Source organism: Spermophilus citellus (assembly GCF_964194105.1).
Source record: "Spermophilus citellus genome assembly, chromosome: 6".
NCBI lineage: Eukaryota > Metazoa > Chordata > Mammalia > Rodentia > Sciuridae > Spermophilus > Spermophilus citellus.
The window spans coordinates 120,111,734-120,131,254 of NC_138187.1; the positions used below are offsets into that span (position 1 = coordinate 120,111,734).

At 37.0% G+C, this 19,521-nt stretch overlaps 1 protein-coding gene across 8 annotated transcripts in view; it reads left to right on the top strand.

The window, feature by feature from the left end:
- Window positions 1-19,521, top strand: part of ESRRG (estrogen related receptor gamma) — a 590,918-nt gene that overhangs the window by 153,874 nt on the left and 417,523 nt on the right. The gene's annotated exons all lie outside the window — the stretch shown is intronic.

The window sequence follows — 19,521 nt, forward strand, 5'->3', positions numbered from 1 at the left end:
CCTATGGAAAGGGAGCTGCTCAAAATCTCCCACACTGCTTCTTTCATCTTTTCATTCCTCTGAGTTTATTCCATAATTAAGAACTACAACCAAACTTTAAAAATCAGACTTTCTCTTTGGAGTTGTAAAAATGAAGGAAAAGAAAACACAGCAATGTTTCTTAACATGGCTTATATAAATTATGTCATGTTTGACTATTGCTTTAAAATCCTTAAGAAAAATTCTTAAGGAAAATAATTGCAGTAATGATCTTATAATAAGGACCATACCGGGCAATTCTTTCAAAATGAGTTATCCAAAGTAAAGATTAAGTCACAATTTATTTTTTGTGTGTGTATATATATGTGTGTGTTTTTCTCCTTTAGCCAAATGGTCTTCAGTAGCAATTACCGAAGTGTCAATGACCTTCCCGTTCAATTGAATTAAAAAACTTAAATGAAGTTTTACTAGTATCAGTCTTTGCTGTCATACAGGTAATTGAGAACATGATATATGCTACAACAATGCCACCTATGGTTAGTAGCCTTTGTTTAAAGCAAGGTAAAATTTTAGATACGCTGAAATAGAAAACAGCCTAAAATAAAAGTCTGTTAACAGTGCATTAAGTTCCCACTGTTTCAAGCATAGGAAGAAATACACAGAGACAATAAAAATAAGGTATTCAGATGGTGACTATTTTAGCAAAGACAGGACTGTGCTTTAAAAGAAGTCCTTAATAAGAAATAGGTGATATCTATGTGTTCTAAATATCTTTTAAGAGTTTGTGACTTCTGCTTTTATTTTCTTTATGGTATCCTTTGATGAAAAGACTTTCTTAATTAGAATTCATCCATCTTTTTCATCACGGTGGGCATTTTTTTGTGTGTGTTGTCAAAAATAGTTTTTCTTTGTGCTGAGTGGAAGTTCATAAAAATATTCATTGATATTATCTTAAAGTCTTGGAGGTTTGCTTTTCACAGTATTCAACGCAGCTGGAATTTGTGGTCATGTGTAGTGCAAGATAGGTCCCTTTGAAAATGAACCAAGGGGCTGGGGATGTGGCTCAAGCGGTAGCGCGCTCGCCTGGCATGTGTGCGACCCGGGTTCGATCCTCAGCACCACATACCAACAAAGATGTTGTGTCCGCCGAGAACTGAAAAATAAATATTAAAAATTCTCTCTCTCTCTCTCTCCTCTCTCACTCTCTCTTTAAAAAAAAAAAAAAAGAAAATGAACCAAGTATCTTAGAATCATTTACTGAAGAGTTCTTTCTTTCCCACAGATTACAGATTTGCTTTTGTTAGGTACCAAGTATACCATCTGGCATGGTCCTGTTGCTCAGCTCTCTATTTGGTTCTGTTGATCAATTTGTTTCTCCTTGTATAAATATCATATTGTCATACAGTAGCTTTATAAATACATCTTGATTTCTGATGGAACTAGTCAGCAGAAGGATAACAAATTTGGTATGTTTCTACAATGGAATACAGGATAGCAGTGAAATCAATGATCCACGGCAATGGGCATTGACATGGATGAACCATAGAGGCATAATATTTAATGAGAAAACAAAAATAACCAGAGAAGACTATACATAGTATGATGCCAACTTTTTTGGGTTTTGGTACTGAGAATTGAACCCAGGGGTGCTCTACCACTGAACTATATTCCCAGCCCTTTTCATTTTGAGGCAGGATCTCATTAAGTTGCTGAAGAGTTCTTCTTTCTCCACAGATCTGTGATTTGCTTTTGTTAGATACCAAGTTACCATCTGGCATGGTCTTAGGCTAAACTCTGTATTTGGCTGGCCTTGAACTTACCATCCTCTTGCCTTAGCCTCCTGAGTCACTGGGATCATGGATGTGTGCCCCCATGCTTGGCTGTTTGGCACCATCTTGAAAAAATCACAAGGAAATAAACTATATATTATTTATAGGCACACTTATGTGGTTAAATTTCTAAAGAAAACCAAGAATAATACAAATGCAATTCAAGATGTGTTTACTTGTGTTGAGAAGTGGGGTTGTATGTGCTTGAGGATGGTGCATGGCAGCATGAGCAGTTTGGCTAGTGCTTCTAACTTAGACTGGACAGTAGGTTCATGAGAATTGATTTTATTATTTTCATAACTTACATTTGTGATACATAGTTACTTTTTATTTTAACTATTACAGAAAGAAAATTTAAATACTGCAAATATGTGTACATTATAATTTTATAAAAGCATGACCAAAGAACTAGAATTGTTATGCTTACTTTTTTCTACATTATACAGGCTTCATTTTTACATGAATGAGTGTTCTATTTCTAATTAAATTTGCATACACAAATTTACATACACACATGTATATATTTAATATTTAGGCAGACCCATGCAATACAACAAAGTTCAAATTCTGACTATGGAATTGACTAGGCGTATGAATTTAACAGGTTATTTAAATACTCTAAAACCTCGATTTCCTAATCTGTAACGTGACAGCACTCCTTCCTCAGATTCTTAAGAGGATTACCAGCACCTAGCACTTAGTAGTCAGATAGGTTTGTTTATTTATCTATGTTACTATTACTTAATAGAATCACTATAACGTATATGATATGTACACATACATAGGCATATGTGTATAATGATTTTTCACTTTGCTCTTGAAAGTCTGTTTGGTTCATATTAGGGACAAAATGAAATTGGAAAGGGGAATAGAGAATGCTGGGGATGTGATTTTCATTTTATGTAGAATATTCCACAAGGCAGTAAAGGAAGTGAGAGAAGATGCAGATGGATCTTTGGTACCAGAAAATTCCTGCAGAGGGCCCTGAGTGGTCCTTCAGGGACTGAAGGATGTTGAGATGTCTGAAGCCAGCTGATTCTTACTAGGAGATAAGATCACAAAGTTACCTGGCAGCAGATCACGTTATCCCTTTGTGAATGTTGTAAAGATTTTAGCTTTTACGAGGTGATCTGAATTCCAGTAGACATCTCTGAACAGAGGAGTGACAATATAACATATTTTAAAAATTCACTCTTTAAAAATGGACAAAAGACTTAAATAAACACCTTACAAAATAAAATATACAAGTGGTCAGTAAGCACATGAAAACATGTCAAAATCATGAGTTATCAGGGAAAGGTGAAATAAAATCACAAGAAGATGTCATTTTATACCCCATGACCACAATTAAAAGAAACAACAACAAAAACCCTATTGACAGTAACTAAATGTATGTTAGAATGTAACGCAGTCTGAACTTTTTTCCCATCCCTGGTGCATGTGTGAAATAACATGAGACTTTGGAAAATAGGCAATAAACTATGAACTACAAACATCCTCAGCAACAATGATTAACCTCATAAATGTTAGGCTGTAGAAAAGAAAACTAGGCACACATATAACAAAGTACCACATATTCTCATTCATTTGGTATTTCTCAAACAGGCAAAAGTAAGAATTGATAATAGAAATCAGAACAAAATCAGAGTGTGGTCTCCTGTGGCAAGTGATTGACTAGATAGGGTTGTAAGGGAAACTTCTGGGGTCATAAAAATATCCTGTAACAACTGGGATGGTTTTAAGGATGCATCCATTTGTAAAAATTCAACAGATTTTACTTTTTAAGTCAGTGCATTATATTGTAGGTAATGATTAATAATTAATAACGGAATATTTGCATTTTACAAAGAATATACTGTCACTCTGGATTCTCTATGGAGAACAGACTGAAGAGGGCAGAGATGGAAATCAGCTGTGATGCCACCATAGCTGTCCAGTGTAGAGATGATGGTGATGGGGACTGGGGTGGTAAAGAGGAAGAGAACTGTTGGGTCCTGTGTATATTTTGAAGGAAGAGCCAAATGGGTTCCCTGAAAGATGTTAAGGAAAGTCAAGGTCTGAAGTTTTTGGTCTGAGCAACCAGAAGATGGAACAAACTGAGGAAAAGAATAGAGTTGGTTAAAGGGTAAGAATAATCAGAAGTGGCTTTTGTAAGAGGTTCATTTTGAGATGCAAATTAGAAATTCAAATTAATGTGCTGAGTAGGAAGATGGATAAATGAGACTGGAGCTCAGAGGAGTCATCTTGGTGAAAGTCCAACTTTTGGGGTGTGTGTATGTTACTCAGAACTATAGTACATAGCTGTAACCACCTGAGGAATGAGTACATAAAAATGAGACAAGGTATCTAAGGACTTAACTTCTTAAAGAAAATGGACGAAGCTACTGGTCAGGAAGAAGGTAATAGGAAAGTGGTATCCCCAGAGTTCAGCAAAGCATCATGAGACTCTGAGCATACCTTTTCCATAGTTGAATCTTGGAATTGCTTTTATCCATTGACAGTACCACGCCCCCCCCCCCACACACATACTTTTTGTGGTATTATTGGGGAACAAACTCAGAGACACTATATCACTGAGCTAGGTCTCCACTCCAGCCTTTTAATTTTATTACTATTTTAAACTTTTGCACAGGGTCTCCGTAATTTGGCTGGGCTTATGACCCTCCTGCCTTAGCCTCTCAGGTAGCTGAAATTATAGATGTACACCACCATGCCTGGCTTTTGACAAGTACTTTTGATTTCATGGTCATGTGGTGCTTTCCATAACCTATCTTTATGATCTTAACCTCTTCATCATCTTTAGGACAATTTCAAGACTATTGTAGAATACTAGGGTTTTATCTATTTTTTGTTTGTTTTATTTGGTTGCTTTTCCTACTTGGCTAAACTTTGGGTTTTGTTTATTCCTTAACTGAAAGCCTTCGACTGAAAAATGATTGGCACCTGAATGACACAGTAATTGTTCACATCAACCTCTGTTAGTTTTGAAAACTCTATAATTTCTTGTGAAAGGCTTGGCCATTTCTTTTGTCTGTGACAGGTTAGTTCCTGTACACACAATGACTTTATTTCCAATGTAGCACCACAGGGCAATCTTTTCTGAAGGCACTTTAAGAGATTCAAATTTAAGTTAAAACCAACTCTATGTGCTGTTGCCAATGCAAATAATATCAGTGAGGTGACAATCAGATGAACAGCTAAGTTCACACATGCTCAGGCAGGATCGCTACTGAGATGTCACAACTTACTCCTCTGCCTGTCAGTTGGCAAGTATCTTAATTGAGGAAATATAGCATATATGTTAACAGGAATCATATCCATTTATATGTGATAGCCTTGATATTCTGAGGCATACATTTTTTGTACATTTAGAACCAAAGTAGGATATCAGAATGCTGTGCAACTGATGGAATGATCAAACTATGACCTTGACTCCTTTAATATAAATTCCCTTATCTACACATGTTTAGATCACATAATTATGAGCTCCTGAGGGCACTATATTGATGATTATATAATACAATCTGCTTCTGTTTCCTGAGAAGAGGCCAAGATTCATCATGTTAAACTAAGCCTCAAGAAGTGGGAATAAAGATGGTATTTCCAGGGTGTAGAATTAAGAAAACTGAACTTGATTTTGATGGTTCCAATGCAGGGGTAGAGTTCTTGTAGAGTATCTTTTCAGAATTTTCTGGAAAGTGGTTTCCAAAAATGTGTAAATCTTTCTTCAGAGGAGAGGGGCTGTATTGAGGTTTAATTTTTTTTTTATTATATAGCTATTACTTAAGGCATTTAACAAAAACTCCAAGCAGTCATGCAACTAAAAAAATACAAATGGGACTTGTATTAACAAGTCTGTCATCTCTTAATTTTAAAACATATTCAGAGGTAAGATATTATGATACAACTTGACTTATAAGCTAAAGACCCAAGATGACAATTAGTTGATATTTAGGGATAATTTCTCTTCTCTTAAACAATTGAGGAATGAGTATGGAGTTCATAGAAAGTCTAATAATAGTAAATTATAGTGTCTGGCTCTTTTTTTTATTTTACATAGGCTATTTTTTGTGTTCCTTCTTAACATCCTTATGATTCTCCAAATCAACGAATTATTGATGATGAACTATATTATTATATTTAGTATTTGCAATTATATCTGTTTAAAGGGGCATCAATTTATTTATTTATTTAGACTTCTTAAGGCTTGAGCTACATCATATATAATTTAGAAATAATTTTAGCAGCCTTCCCACTCTGCAAGAAGAGCTTTTACTGGTACAGTTCTGTGATTTATGATGACATCACGTCCTTTCAGAGACAACATTATTATGTCACTGAACCTGAAGTGGTGAGGTCAAAAGTACATGTGAAGTAATTATGGGCTTGGAGGACCATGCTTCAGTTCAAAGAAAAGCAGCGAGGGTAGAATCTGTGCAGAGGGGATAGAAAAGAAGAAGAGGAAAGCAAATCTCTGAAATATGGTCATTGGTACCAGCAGAAATTTTGCCCTCAGCATTTTTATACTATGCTTTGGGAAATGAAAAAAATTAATGAAGGAGGGGGGGAAGCCAGCAGGCCTTTAAAACTTTACTCTATTGCATTACTGAGAAAGGCTTTGGAAAACAGAGGGGTTACGTAAATGAGAGCAGGTGCGGTGGTGCAGAGGTAACTATTCAGCATATGTAAGTGCAGTTGGAAAATCATTGTCTTGCAGAGAATACTTGAAATTGGTCCCTAATGGCCTCGGTTTTTGTCATATGGTCTTGATTATAAGGCTGAAATTGCATTGCCATGCCTTTAGTGTGAACGAGATGGATGGATAATTATTACGTGCACTGAATACCTTTCTGCATGGAGGAACTAGGACATCCTCTGGTCACTGTAGCTACCATTTCCACTGGCTGTCAGAAAAGCTCTAAGCGGCCAATTCATCACCATATTTATGTGGGAGAGAAATGGAAATGTGCCTCTATGGTTGGGTGTACACACTCCCACACATATATACATATGCAGATTGTAGACAAGCCCAAGTGACCCAGCGCGAGTGACCGTGAGGCGATGTTTAAAGAAGCGGTTGCATTAGTGGAAATGAGGGGTACAAAGAGGAAACAGTGAGCTCTCTAGAAAACTAATGGCTCCTGGTGCTGTCCACATGCTAGTAGCTGGCACTGTCAGGAAAGATTTGGGGACTCAGTTTGAAATATTGCAGGAAGATTAAAAATCTTGACAATAGGAGATAGCAAGTAAACAAGGAATGTTTTTGGAAGACCAACGATATTTGATGTACCGAGAAAGAAACAGATCTTCCCTTTGTAAATATTTTTATTATTTTATTTTACAATGCTGAGGACTGAATGTAAGGCCTCACACACGATAGGCAAGTACTTTACCACTGAGCTGCATGCCCAACCCTGAAAATATCTAATTTTTTAACATGTTCTGCTTGCATAGCTTTCAGGGTTTATTTAGAAGGTGGACTTAATGATAGCAACAAAAAATCCAGTTGCAGGTGCTGTTGAGAATAAATTTCATGCCTGTTTGTAGTTGCTACCAGCATTCCTACTGGTGAGGACATGAGGGGAGGATGCCCTGAAGAATAAGAGCAAAGCCAGTGCTTTGTCATATCTGAGTGGGCAAGATTCAGGACTGCACTAAGAACCCCGACCATGACCACACAACTCATTCATCACAGAAACATTTATTATGGATCTTGTCCTTGTGAGGCTGTGGTTTCGTCTTTCCCTACAGCCCTTTGCAAAATATGGGCAATTAGTTTGGAGGGCCACTATCCCTTTCACACTGAACCTTGAACTTTGAGTCCAGCACTGAAGGGAGAAACAAATCACACTTTGCTGAAGAGCTCATAGAAAGTCTAATTTGAGAAGCAGATACAGATTTGAGACAACAAGGTTCTGATCCCAGAATTGGAATTTAAAAAAATTTTTGATTATGATTTATGTTGGGCCTAATGTTGGGCAGTTTTACAAGTTGATTGAGAAGATTTGGGCCATCACCCAGCTGTTCTGCAGATGCTGTTTTGATGCCGGATGTATATTTAAGATAAGGAGTAGACAAAATATTAAGGAATTAAGGGTGGATGTTTCTTTGTAAATTAAAGAAAAAAGAAGGGAATATAAAAGCACAGAGACTAGACATAGTCTGTATGTGTATTTATGTGTGTGTATCCATGTGCAAACATATTTAACAAAATCAGAAATCAGTAGCAATTATTTAGCATATTTAATATAAGCTTTTATTTTCTCGTATATATTGATGCAAATACATACACAGTTCTGTCATACTCAAAGCTATGCTACATGGTAGTTGAATCTGGGATTCTAGGGCAATAAAGTATGAGGATTACACTATTTTGGAGCTGTTTTTAGCTTTCATTTCTATTGAAAACTGCTAAATTAGTAGCATTTTATGATTCCCGATTTAGCTCTTTTAATAAGAAGCAGAAGCTAAAAACAGCCCAACCAAGCAGTTGAAGTCTTATCACAAGCCGGTAAGATCAATAAGCTAAAAAAAGTATGAAAAGTTTTTGAGTGACAGCTTAAAAATGGAAAATTTAAATATATATCGCTGCCTTCTGCTCCATTGTGTAAGGCATAAAGCCCATTTTGGCAGTATATTTTTAAGCAGTCAAGAAAGTGATTTATTAGTATCCCTGGATTTGTGTTTATATTTTCATGCTGTAAACTATGCTTATAGCAATGTATCTGTATTAAGGCATTAATACCCGAAGTGGTTCCTGAGCTTAACACTACTATCATTGTCCAAAGTGCAGTTTATTGGGCTATGTATAGTAACATCAGTATTGACACTTGCTGCATCATCTAAGTCTCTGAATAATCTGTGTTTGATGCTAACTGCTGCTGCTAGCAGGATATAAGACATAAATAGTGTAGGATCCATGATATTCCATGGCCATTGCTGGTATCTCTACTCCCATTTGATCTGTAGCAGAGTACTCTATGTGCTGAGATCTGGATAGATTTTCACAGTATTCTCTGATATGATTAGACAAAATCACACCTTGGTTTTGTACATTCTCTTTTCATATTTTAAACTAAATTTCACGATCAACATCTTATAAAAGTTCTATCAGTGACCTTTCATTAGGTGGAGACTGTAAAAAAAAAAGTGATGTGTGCTTGTAGCATAAGACTAATAATATGAATTTCTGGAAGAGTTTCCTGCCTCCTGAAGTTATGAGCAAAAACTATGTACCCTGGTTTTGTGCTGTTCTTATATATGAAACTGTAGTTCCCATGTACTCAATAGCATAAGCGTCTTTAGTAATTGTGCAAAATGGTCTGTGTTGCAAATAAGAACAATTACTCTTAGCATCAGTGGAAGAATAGTTAGCAAACCAGGAATTTGGTTTCTGTTTGACCTTCTACACTTACAACAGGTCTTTACCTTTACATGCATTTGGTTTTTATCTATGAGTTTTACTTGAGGATTGATTCCTATATGGTGGACACTGTTTCCATACCACATGTATATTTTCTAAGCTTTATTTCTTTTGTTGAAAATCAAGATAGTATTTCAATTCTGTTTGAATTACACCAGATACACTCTCCTTTATTAAAAGCTATAAACAATGAAAAAGCTCTTTCTTAAAGTTACTTTCAGAATAAGGAGCAAAACAGTCACATAAATCATGATTGTGCTAATTTATCTAGGTGTTCCTAACTTTACATTGCAAAGACTAATGGCATATATTAAATCAAGTTTTGAGATCATTAGAATTGAAAGAGAATACTCATATCTACTAATTTATTCTTTCATTCATTAAGCATATATCCATGGAGTACAAGTTGTATGCCAGAAACTGTGTTGTTTCTGTGAAATTACAGTTTTCCTTTCATATACATAGATTTGTTCCAGGATTCTTAAAAAATACCAAAATCTACAAATGCCTGAGTCTGTTATTTAAAGTGGCATATTTTCATGTAAACTACACACATCCTCTTGTGCACTTTAAGTCATCTCTAGATTGCTTAGAATACCTAATTAATGGACATCCCATGTAAATAGTTGTTATACTATGTAATTGAAGGAAGGTGTCAAGAAAAGTGAACATGACCAGTAGAGATGCACTGTTTCTTCACATATTTTCTATTTGCAGGCAGTTTAATCTACAGATGTGGAACCTGGGGACACGAAAGGTTGATGGTAACAGTAATAGTCTAAAGTCACAAATGATATTACATCTTGAGAAGTGGACCCAAAAGAACTTATTAAAAATACAAAAGTCAATTTTCCCCCAAAGTAGCAAAGGAGAAAAATCATAATAGTGACCAAATGCATTTTTTATTAGTTTATAACTTCTTGCTCATTTGTTATAAAGAATTTGATAGAATTAAACTCACTGAAAAACTAAGAGACTTGCCTCTTTCACTGCAAATATCATTGTTTTTGGAACTGATTAGGCAGTGACAAGAAAGAGACCATTTTTGTTTTCAACAAAAAGTTTAGGTGGCACAAAAGAATAGCATATGATTTAACACATAAATACTGGGTAGGCTAACTCTGCTGAACATTATCACTCATGTAAAAACATGGAAAGCAATATGTCGACTCCTTGGAAAACTTGGAATGGAACCACCCTTTGATCCAGCTCTCCCACTCCTTGGTTTGTACCCAAAGGACTTAAAATCAGCAAAGAACAGTGAAGCAACTCATGATAGCTAAACTATGGAACCAACCTAGGTGTCCTTTGGCAAATAAATAAAGAAAGAAAATGTGGTAGATATATACAATGGAATATTACTCAGCCTTAAAGAAGAATGAAATAAATGATGGCATTTGCCGGTAAATGGATGGAACTGGAGAATATTATGCTAAGTGAAATAAGCCAGTCCCCCAAAACCAAAGACCGAATTCACAATAGAGGATGTGGTGCTAGGGAAGAATAGAGGTACTTTGGATTAGGCAGAGGGGAGTGAAGGGAGGTGAGAGGTATAGGGATAGGAAGGATAGTAGAATGAATCTGACATTATTACCCTATGTACATATATGACTATATGACCAGTGTGATTCTGCATCATGTAAAACCAGAAAAATGAAAAATTATACTCCATTTATGTGTGATGTGTCAAAATGCATTCTACTCTCATGTATAACTAATTAGAACAATTTCAAAACAAAAAAATAAAGGTAGCAAGTTTTGATTGTGTTTTATTTTGGCTGAATGGTTGGTTATAGTACCAGAGCAGACGGAGAGCTAGGAGAGACATAATGTTCTCATCAAGAAAATAAGAAATACATGCTGTTTATTTTCAAAGCCAGGAAAGTTTGTGCCTTTCATTTTTCTATGGGAAACCTTTATGATTCTTTTACTTATTTTGCAGTAAATAAACCTGTGGGCCTTTGCAGTTTGTAGGTAGTAAGTGTGGTTAATGCATCCACAACAAAGGATGGGGAAATCATGTGAATTTTCTTTCTTTCCTTTCATCTAATGCAGAAGGAGGAAGCTGGGAGTGAATGTGTCTGGTGCAAACAGCTTAGTGCAAGTGCCTCTAACAACAGGAAACACACTGAATTCTAGAGCTTCAGGATGGTGAAGGGCTTGGGAAGACAGAGTGCTTTGTGCTTTTCTAGCTGATCCACTGATAGCATCCAGAACAGTGTGTGGTCCATGGTGGGTGCCTCCTGCCTCCAGAGTGTGTCGATGCTCCACACAGAGGAGCACTCTGAGTGTATGTTCTTGTTTCTTTAGTCCTTGATGTATCCTTGGAAAAGTGCACAAGACAGAGGTGGAGTGAGAGGAAGAAGCCTAGGGACCTATGAAATCTAGTGGTTTTTTTTTTTTTTTTACCCATTTATTCTTTATTGCCTCTTTTCTGAGTTGAAATATTCAGCTTTGGCCTAAAAAGAAGCTAAAAAACCTTATGCAAAGAGCTTGTAAACAAACACCCACTTGAACCATCTGGTTTGGTAGCACATACAAGTGATTAAGCTTCAGAGCTGTGATTGTTAAATTTTTAAAAACACAACAATCCAAAACACCCCCAAATAGATTCCTTATGCAAGTTTATAGGGGCAAAACATATGATGCTTTATATAGTAAATGATCTGGAAAGGTTAAAAGGATTTTTTTAAAAAATTTCCTTCCCTCCTTTCTTCCCTCCCTCCCTCCCTCCCTCCCTTGTTCCTTTCTTTTGGGTGTTATGGAAAATACATGTACCCAAAATGTGTTTATATTTCCACTATCTTGAGTCTGCGTTGTTAACAGCTTATCATATTCCTTATCTTTACCTTTATCATCATATTTGCCCTTGATAGAGGAACCTGCATGCTTGGATATATGTGCATGTGCACACAAGAGGGTTTCTCAGTTCTTTCCAGAATATATTAAGCAATCTGGGCTATTTGCAAATAATGAATTCATACTTTTTGTCCATAATGACTGAAGAAAGTCAAGTCAGGGGGAAATTAAATATGTTAAGAGCTCTCATTTTAATTGTATAATATCGATACTGTCTTTATAGTTAATTTCCTTGACAAGTCGTAGGGCATATGGATTGGACTCTTCATATATTTCTAACGTGGAAATGATTCTAAATTGGAACATCTCATTTAGGTGACATCACTGAAAGGAGAAAGAGGAAGCTGCCTCCTGTATTGCAAGTTTATGGAAGGAGCATAGCTTTACAGTTGATAAGTATTGGAATGAATTGCCCAGACACACAGAACCAAAGATTCTCAAGTGAAATAAAAACTGTGGGTGAGAAAGCAGTATCATATGAGATTGCCCTATGTCTGACTTCCCCAGCTTGACCAGTCCTCATCCCTGGATGTATCATATCCAAGAAAGGGAGGAAAGAAAATAGTTTAAAAAAAGAGGAGAAAGAGTCTTGAGTGTAGTCATGATGATTCAGATGTCAAATACCACCTCCCCCTAATATCTAATGGTTCAAACATAATAAAGATTATTTTTGTTTCATTACATAAAGTCCATAATGAGTATTCCTGATTGGGATGAATCTCTCTCACGTGGCAATGTGAAGACAGACCTCCTGTCTTGGTGGCTCTCTGACTTTGGTGTGTGGAAGTCAAGGTAGCAGAAAGGACACCATGTGGAATATGGGGTGAGGAAGGGTTTCATGTACCACCTATGGAGAGACTCCCATCAATCCTCTTTCTGCAGCATGGAGGAAACTCAGTCCCATGACAACATAAGTTCAGAGGTGACCAGGGAAATCAGTCGAACTATGTGCAAAATAACAAGGAGTTTGGTGAACTGCTGGTTAGTCTTCATCATAAAGGAAAAAAAAAAAAGATGGGGATTAATGTGGGACACTGTGTAGTATTTTTTATTTGCCAGGAAGGATATGATGAAATCAAAGCCCTTTACAGTGATGTGATAGTAAACTGGCTGTTTCACTGGTGTGTGTGTGTGTATGTGTGTGTGTGAGTGTTGGTGATAGAGGGCAACCTCATCTGATTTCTGTTGTTTGCCAAGTTTCTTCATATAAATACTAGATAGTTTTAAGCTACAAACATGAATTCACTGAGTGTGGAATTGGGAAGAGAGGCAGAGGCCTAACTGACCTCTGTAATCTGAAACAAACCACTGTAGCCCTTCATGCTCCTGATGAATTCTGAGAAAACACATCTGAGGCAGCCCATTTGTGGGAAAGAAATGAGTGTGCATTTTCCCCTTGGTATTTGACCCAGGGGAAGTTTTGTTTCAAAGTGGATCTCTTTTATCTCTGAAAATACATTGATATGCTATACTCATATCAACAACAGACGGGGGCGATACACTTTTGAGTCAGAGAAAAATAAGACCAAGGGCACTCATGAGGTGTCAAGGCCACCATCTGTACGGAGCTGTGGGCCACTCTTGGGCTATATATAAAGTGCCTAGAACAACTTTCCAAGGAGTGTCCTGAGAAGTCAGATGCCACTTCTGGAATCTGTGTATATATTGCATTAATAATTTTCTTGGAATTTAATGTGATCATTCCCGTCATTGTTTTCCAAGAAGGGGGAAAGACTTGGAGATGGGATGGATAATGGTGATGAGAGAAAAGAGAGGCCAAGGATGTTCCTTTGTGTCTGCAAAGATATAACGTGAGCCAATCTGTGAGTTTTTTTTTTTTTCTTTTGAGGTGCTTTGGATTGAACCTGGGGTCCCAAGCATGCTCTACCATGGAGCCACATCCCCAGCCCCTGATCTATATTTTAAGACAATAACCCTGAAACTCAAATAGATGTTCAGATCTCAGTTGGCTAATTAAGATGATTATTAATAGGCCAATGGCTGTAGGTGGATCCTTCTGAAATTTTCCACCATTGCTTCTCTATTTTTGCTGTCCAAACCGTCAGGCCATGTTTTGACCAGTTTGATTTACTCTTAGCATTCTGTTTGATCTGTGTAGATATAAAGTGGTGTTTCAGCATCCCTATACTGGTCCAGGTGGGTTAAGACTCCTGATGAACTAGGTTGGTGTTAGCCCAGGGCTTTTGCTGTGAGTGGTCTTGTTTTCGGAAGTTCTAAAGACATGTCCTCTCTTGAACTGAGGCTGTTGTCTGAGTCTTCACTGTAGAGACCCAGGATTTTGTTTGAGGTGCTTATTGTTTTGTTTATATTAGGCAGTTGACGTCAGCATCACTAAGATTCCGGTCCATTACGTATTTGGAATACCAGTGGAGGCAGATCCAAAGCTAAGGGTGAATCAAATCTGTGGTGTATTTGATTCCCTTCGGTTCCTGGTTTATGTTAAGCTAGTTGCTATTTTTAGAAAGTACTAAAACTGGTAATGACAGACTCAGGTATTGAGGTCTCTCCAAAAGTTAATTCATTTACTTAGTAAATACTAATGAGCCATCCTGGGGAGCAGATCTCCTCCTGTATTTTCTAATCATGGTGAAAATTAAACATCTCTGAAACTAACTTCTCTCATGCCAACCCACTCCATTGAATTTTTCCTTAACTGAGCGCTGCCAAAATTCAGAACTAGGCCTTGGCACACCCGTTTTGATCAGACCAGCCATCAGAATCATAATGTCCTAAGTACAGAGCCCACTAATTGAATTTCATTCACTGGACTTGAAATATAGCAGCCAAAGGCAGAGAACACTGTCGGCTGTTTTTTTATGAGGACCGGAGTCTAAAGTCATTTTTAAAATGTGAGTGATGCAATTTCTTGTATCTTTCATTTAAAATGCTACTTGGTAAACAGCGTTACAGATTAGTGTATTTGTAATTTAAATGAAGACAATACATCAAGCCCAATCTGAAAAGAAAGGAGAAGTTTAGGAAATGATTCATTCCTCCTTTTGTGTGTGGTCTACTGTAGAAAATGATAAATAAATAGGTGAGGAGAAAGGGGGGGGAAGGTTTGTGGATTTTAGGAGACAAAATTGAACTATTTCTGAAACAAGAGTCAATCTCAAATAGCTAAATCTTTGTTTTCTTCAAGCACACTAATAAATTCTGCCTAATTCATTTTTTATTTTCTCTTGGGGTCTGCTTGCAGATTTGCCTCAACGAAGGAAGCATCATGTTACATCTTTTAAATAATTGATGGCTCTCAGTCCAAGCCAACTTGAAGGAAATTCTGAAAATAGGTACTGATTGAGCAAATGCCTCCTTCCTCCCCACATTCCCTCCTCAGCATTCTCTGCACTTATCTTCCTTTAATAAAGCTCGCTTTTTCCTTCCTCTTTTGTTTCTTGGCCTCCTTGATGGAGCAAGTGATGCTATCATTTCGGTTTGGACTTTACCTGGTACTGAGTATTTCTCCTACCACTCTATTTTATTGAAGATGGAGGGAGCTGTTCTATTGTAAGCAGACGGATGTCATGAAAAGTTTTTAATGAATCAGTAGAAATGTCATAATTACCACCAGAGATGGTTTGTTGGGACAACTGAGCTCAGAACTTGCCCGGCTGAAGTTGCAGTGTGTTCTTTCCAAGGCTAAGGTGACCCTGAAAGCTGGGTTAGCTGTGGCCTTGTCCAACTCCCAGCTGTTCCTGCAGGTTCTGAAGCAGTGAGCAGTTTTCCCCCAGAGAGAGAAGAGCATCTCCATCTTATCTCACTGTGGGTGTCATTAACCATCATCTAAGACTTGGAAAAGCCATTACGGTTTTCAGGCAGCTGTGGTTGGTAGAGCATTAGAGTGTCCCACAGTGATGCTGGCTTCGAGTCACCACCTTTTGAGTCCTGTTGTCTTCCAGGACCTCCTCCTCCTTGCTTGCAAAATGAGGGCTCTAGGGAGAATCCTCTGTAAGGCCCTTATCAGCAATGGTCTTCTTCCATCCTCCATGGAGTGGGATGATAAACCAAGGGGAGGTTGCACTCCTTTTGATTTTGAATATATGAATGGTGTTCCAAGTTTGAGTGAATGGAAGCTTATGTGATCTCTCTGTGCTAACCTTCTTGTGTCTTTCCATCATTTTCTTCATCTTTCTACATTCCCAGGGTTAAAGTGGAAGGAGAATATTTTGCAAAGTGCTAGACTCAAGAAACTTGGCTGACTTAATGAAGAAATCATTTGTTTAAAAAAAAAATACTCTGCCCTCACAGAAATGCTTTCCCTAAATTTCTCAAATTGCAACAGAAAGTAGGCAGGAAGACATAACTGTGGGGTGGCAAATATTGGGAGAGCTAAATCTGTAATTCTGTGTTTGAGCTCAGTGTCACTGAGAGAAAGCCTTACATTGTGTCAATCACTGGAGGAGCTGTATCTGAATGGATGGGTTATTGTCTGCTTTTAAAACTATTACCATCTCTGACCCACTGTTCCTTTCAAAGGACATCACATAGATACTATCATTCTGTTTTCTCTCTTGTTAGAGCTAGCTCCCTGGGATCTGAACCCTTCTCTTCTCCACATCTTTCCAGCAATCAGTAGCTCACTTGTATATCCTATACTTGCACTGGATAAAGTTTTCTAATTGCTGTTATTGAAATCCTAAAAAAAAAAAAAAAGTCTTCAAATAATCAAAGCTATTTATACTCACACAAAAACCATATAGTAGGGAATCTAGAAGCTGAAGAATCTCTTCTTTGTCTTTTACTCGCTGACTATATACTAACATTAAAAGTTCAAAGGAACTGTTTGGTTTCTCTTTTTTCCTCTTTTTCATTTTTTTTGTTTGTTCAAATTAGTTATACATGACAGTGGACTGCATTTTGACACATAATGCATGAATGGAGAATATCTTCTCATTGTTCTGGTTGTACATGATATAGAATTATACCAGTCATATAATCTTGGATGCACATGGGGCAATCATGTCCAATTCATTCTATTAATTCTTTCTACCCACATGCCCCCTTCCCCTTCCTGCACTCCCCTCTGTTTAATCCAAAGTACCTGTATTCTTCCCTAGCCACACCCCCATCATTGTGAATTATCATCTTCATATCAGAGAAAACATTTGGCCTTTGGTTTTTTGGGATTGATTTATGTCACTTAGCATGATATTCTCCAGCTCCATCCATTTACTGGCAAATGTGATCATTTCATTCTTTTTTAAGGCTGAGTAATATTCCATTGCATATATATCCCACATTTTCTTTATCTGTTCATCTGCTGAAGGGCACCTGGGTTGGTTCCATAGTTTGGCTATTGTCAGTTGAGCTGCTATGAACATTGATGTGGCTGCTTCATTATAGTATGCTGATTTTAAGTCCTTTGGGTATAAATGGAGGAGTGGGATAGCTGGTTGGTTCCATTCCAAGTTTTCTAAGGAATCTCCATATTGGTATTTCCATAATGGTAACTGAACTTTTAAAGACAGTTTACAATAGTATTTTTTTTTCCATTCTTCAGTAAATTATCCACAGTGTGGAAATCTTCCACCTGGGTTGATTGTCATAACTTAAAACAATTAATCTAGGGAAATGTATACTATATTTTATCCTCAGAGGCCATTTTAGCAGTAACAGGAACTAATTCCATGTGCTCTTCTGATGTCTGCATCATTTTCCTCACCTGTAAACCCTGAATCTCCTGAGTTGAGTTCCTCTGCTTAAAGAGGTTGTATAAGGATCCCCAAATCCATTATTACAATTCTAACATCATTTTGTATTTTTGTCAATTTCAGAGGTGAAATTTCACAAGCAGTATATTTTAAAAATTATCTAGAAATCTACAATCACATTGGTCACGACCATTGTCCATATTACAACAACAGCAACTCACCTGTTGGAATCAGCACCTGCAGAATTTTGCTGACTCATGTCCTCCTTTGGTCCCTCTCAAATCCTTAGCTTTCTTTAAAAAATAAACAACAACCTAAATTAGCTCCTGTCAGGCATCTATCCCAGTAGTGCCAATTGGGTGGGTTCTCTCCTATTTTTTTTATACTTATAAAAATTATATATTTTTTTTAAACAGAACTCCTTTGTTTACAATCCTGGAAAATAAATATATTTGGATCCTTTGAGTCTTCATATCTTTTTTCTCATTCATGACTATATCAAAACTATCCCCTACTTTTTTTTTTTTCTGCAAAGCGACTTCCTATCTTTATTCTAGACCCTGTCAAATTCTAATCTATACCAGGAGCTTCCTTGGTCTCTAGTCTTAGTTGGTCCTCAGCTCTGATTCTGTGCAAGAATTTATTTCAAAATCATCCCTTTGTTTTCTAGCACACAAATAGTTTCTCTTTGGCATTTTTGAAGCAAATGATCAAAGCATGATTCCAGTTGGTTTTTCCAGCATTGGGTTGTTGGGACAAAGTTGAGACTAAAAGGTTAATCTTGTTTGTCAAGGATTTGACTTTTTTTTGTTCTTGAAAGAAAATGGGCAAGGTGTGGGTTTGAAGGGTGTCTTAGTGAACAGATTTAGAAGCCCCTCTGAGCCTCTGAGAGCCATTTAATGGCAACACAACCTTCTCTAAAATGTTCCCCGGTGTCCAGATTTATCATATTCATGTCTCAAGAAGGATGATTGGAAATGGACCGGGGCCACTTGGATAATTAATTTCACCACCTCTTTTATGTAATAAATTGTACCAAAGTGTTCACTAAACCAATCGTTAGGGTATATCTGTCACTTCTGGGTCACAGCCTTCCCCCTTTCTTCCTGAGCTGTAAGTTCAGCACAGAATCCTCCTGGATATCTAAAGGATCATTTTGTTGCTCTGAACAGTCCTTGTATTATGTGGGTGAAGATATGAGAACTAAGTTAAATCATATGGAGTTGCTATTGTTGTAGGTCAAATTTGGGAAAGTAGTGACAATGAGGTTCAACCCAGTAGCTTCCTTTGATAGACGCTCTTCCTAAAACGGCATTAATGCATGTTTGTTTAAAATCCACTGTGGAATTATTTGAAACAGAAGCTTTAAGTTTTTCCATGAGAAAACTTGTGCTTTTCTTCCTGTTGCCTTTTGTCTTTTCTGAGAATCAGAGCAATAGGAAGCAAAGCCCTTATATTTTGAGATGAATGTGAAATAAGTGAAAAATCCATTGGTCTTGGAAGAATTTATTTATTTTTTCTGAAAATTATAAATGTATTTAATGGAAAAATGCTTTGAAACCCTAACCAGAGCATTCACTATAAATAAGAGAGGAGTAGATGATTAATAAATCTAATAAAGCTTAGAAGGAAGAAAACTTAAAATAAAAATGAGGATTGTACCTTCGTGTGAGTGTTAATACAGCCCCGAGTATATATATAGGAAAATCAAAGACTTGCTAAAGGCAGAGCATACTAAGTCATATCTATTAATGTGTGC